This window comes from Peromyscus leucopus, chromosome 14 (assembly GCF_004664715.2).
Source record: "Peromyscus leucopus breed LL Stock chromosome 14, UCI_PerLeu_2.1, whole genome shotgun sequence".
Classification (NCBI taxonomy): Eukaryota; Metazoa; Chordata; class Mammalia; order Rodentia; family Cricetidae; genus Peromyscus; species Peromyscus leucopus.
In genome coordinates this window covers 10307071-10310660 of record NC_051075.1, presented here as the reverse complement: position 1 = coordinate 10310660, position 3590 = coordinate 10307071, and positions in this window count along the sequence as shown.

The following is a 3590-nucleotide window of genomic DNA, read 5'->3' as shown; positions in this document are numbered from 1 at the left end:
AATTCTGAAAAGGCTGATTCTGTAATTACACATCTATTAGAAGCTATGGTCATCATGGGAATACCTGTACAAATTAAGACTGACAATGTTCCAGCATATGTCTCTAGTAAAATGAAGCAATTTCTCAGTTTTTTGCATATTATGACATAAAGCATATTGCAGGTATAGCACATAATCCCACAGGTCAAGCAGTTATAGAAAGATCCAATTGCACTTTAAGAGAAATGCTTAATAAACTGAAAGGTGTAATAATGACCCCTAGAGATAGATTGCACAATGCTTTATTGACTTTAAATTTTCTAAATGCTAATGAAAAGGCAACAACAGCTACAGAGAGACATTGGATAATAGAAAAATCCACTGAATTAAATCAGCCAGTACATTTTAAAGATGTGTTGACCTTAGAATGAAAACCGGAATATATGTCATGTTGGAGAAGGGGTTTTGCTTTTGTTTCTACAGAAGAAAAGCTATGAAAATCATCAAAATTAATAAAGTTTCAATTCGAACAGGAGAATCCTCTTGATGAGAAGAGGCGATAGTTCATTAACCGATACAGTGATTCAACCTGTCAAAGGAAGAACTCACCAAATTAAGGTCTGTTTTTGTCTTTCCAGGAAAATAAAAACATCCATCTTGAGGAATTTAAAGACCTTTGGACAAATAAGCATCTAAAGAAGAAGGGAGAACTATCCAGAAAAAAAGTTTACCAAGAAAAGTAGTAATCTGGCCTAATGGTATAATATACTTTCAACAGGATAAAATTTCATAAACTTTTCAAAATGTTTGTTTTTGTTGATCTCTACAGTCTATGTTAAACAAGTGGTTTCTATGTAATCCTGACTCAATTAAAAACGAAAGCTAGCTTTGGAGTTGGAGGGTGACTCTCTCCTTCTCTAAAGCCAAGCATGTTGTTAAAAGAAAATTCAAAGTTTCTGTCTCATATCATAAGAGCCACCTGTATGGGACAGAAGAAAACCAAAATCCAGGGACAATTATATTGTCACTAATCTCCTTCCCTGTAACACAAATTGCTAAACAGTCTTATTAATAAAGCAAAACAAAACAAAACAAAACCAGAGCCAAATATTGGGGTGAAAGCTGAAAGATCAAAGAGGCAGAGCAGCCAGCCACTAGTTCTTAGTCCTATGAAATCCTCAGCCTCAAGAGAGCGACTTCCTGTTTCCTCACGCCTTATATATCTTTCTGTGCCCTGCCATGTTACTTCCTGGGATCAAAAGCGTGTGTCCTTCCCAAAGACATGAGATCTCAAGTGCTGGAATTAAAGGTATGTGCCACCACACCTGGCTCTGTTTCCAGTGTGGCCTTGATGGATCTCTGCATCCTGAATGCTAAGATTAAAAGCATGTGCTACCACTGCCTGACCTCTATGTCTAATTTGGTGACTGGCTCTGTCCTCTGATCCCCAGATAAGTTTATTAGGGTACACAATATATCGCCACAATTCCCCTTGAATTTACTGTGACTCTTTGAAAAAAAAAATTAGGTATAAGTATTATCTCAAAATTTATACTTTCTGTTTTACTATTGATGATATTATTAGTACTAACCAATTCTAAAGTTAGGTTCCATGTAGCTTCCTATGTGATTTCAGGATTGAGGATTGAGTTTAAATAGATATTTAAGAATTAAGCCTGGATATCTTGGATGTACTCAATAGATCATGATCCTTTGATCTCCCTAAAATTTACAGCATATGTTATTTAATATGTTTAAGTTTTCTACAAAGAATGATAAACTTTCCTAACAGCGATCTCTGAAGTCTCCTAAAAGATGGTGAGCTCCCACAATGATGATTCTACCTGAATTGTTGATTCAGGGATCTCATTCGGAACAGAAAAAGTAAACAAATCAAGGAGCTCCCTAGTGATACTTAACTCAGAACAGGAGAGGCAAGTGGTTAGAGCAGGTAGAGGAGAAACAGCTAGAGGGGTGCGAGTGTCTTAGTAATAGAGTTGCCCACGTGGTGGGGCTCTGAAAGCTGTAGCAGGGAGATGCCCACATGGTGGGTGCCCCCAAAGGGCATAGCACGGAGAGAGGACACTTACCGAATAGGTGAGGAGAGATGGATGGTTCGATAAGGTGGGGGGGGAAGAAGTGGCTGAAGAAGTAGACTCCAGAATCAAATCCGGTGGGTGACAAAAGCCAGCGGAATCAAATAATCCATACATATCTTAGGAGAGTCAGATGCGCAGCTTGTTCCTGAGCGATGGAGTTCCTTGGGGTGGAACTTATTTACGCCACAAGGCACCAGATGAATGAAAAAAAAAGAAATAAAAAAGAGAGGAACATAACTGTTCCCAGGTATGGTGGAGGAGACCGATTATTACAGGCATGTGGAGGAGCATAGCCAGAGGCAGAGACATCTGAGAGTCCAGAGTAGACCTGACCAGACTGAGCTAGGTCATGTGGGTAGAAGGGGGTGAGGAGAAAGAAGAGAAAAGGACCAGGTGCAGGAGCCAAGAGGGCAAAGCTACAAAAAGGGTAGGCAACCAAAATGTCCTGATCATACAGGGAAGAGCCTCTGTGGGGAGGGCAGTCCAGCCCCTGGGGTGGAGAGTTTAGGATAGAGGGCAGGTGTGCCAGCCATACCCAGTCATAGGTGGAGACTGAGAGATTCTGGGAGAACCTGGAGGCCGGGTCTGCTTTGAGATGTTCAATAGGCTCCTGGTTTGAAGCTTAACACTTTGATTCCATGATGTATACTGAACCTCTTGCTTCTCTTGTTTAGAATCACAGGTTCTTCTCGACCGTGAAATAGAAAGTAAAACATATCCATTCTCACCACTGGGCTTGGCTGAGTGTTCATTTACCATACAGATGCTGTCTGAAGAAGTCAAGCATGATTATCGATCATCTTTCTCATTATTTTATAGTTCTTTTACAGTTCACAGGCTATTTCAGAAGGATAGATATTGTCTTGCTTATTACCAGGAAGAAAAAGAAAAAACAAAACAATATAGACTACACTGCAATGAGTTGTCAATTAATTTAAAAAGAACTGCTTGGGAATTGGGGATTTAGCTCAGTGGTAGAGTGCTTGCCTAGCAAGCACAAGGCCCTGGGTTCTGTCCTCAGCTCTAGGGGAAAAAAAGAACTGCTTGATTGATGTTTTTATATGTCACTGAAACAAATATTCTTAAGAATTTAAACATTAACTCCTAATGCTTTGTTCCATGCCATCATAATGGAAGTTGGGTTAAAAACTTTGTGGAATTATAGTTGTCTTCAAGAGTCTAGTTTTTGGTCTATTTAAAATCTTACTTCATTTTGGTTATTCATGCTTTGGGATTATATTGGCATAACACATGCTATTTATTTTGTGGTTTCTTTTGGGAGGATAACGGCTAGGAATGGAACCGAGAGCCAATCATATGCTGAGCTAGTGCTTTATGATGAGGTACATACCCAATCAACTTCTGTGTGTGTGTGTGTGTGTGTGTGTGTGTGTGTGTGTGTGTTTCTCAGTATGATGATGCCATATGTGTGGGGGTGCCCATGGAGGAATGTAGGTGTTGGGTTCCCTGGAGCTGGAGCTACAGATAATTGTGATAAATCCTCTACTTTGA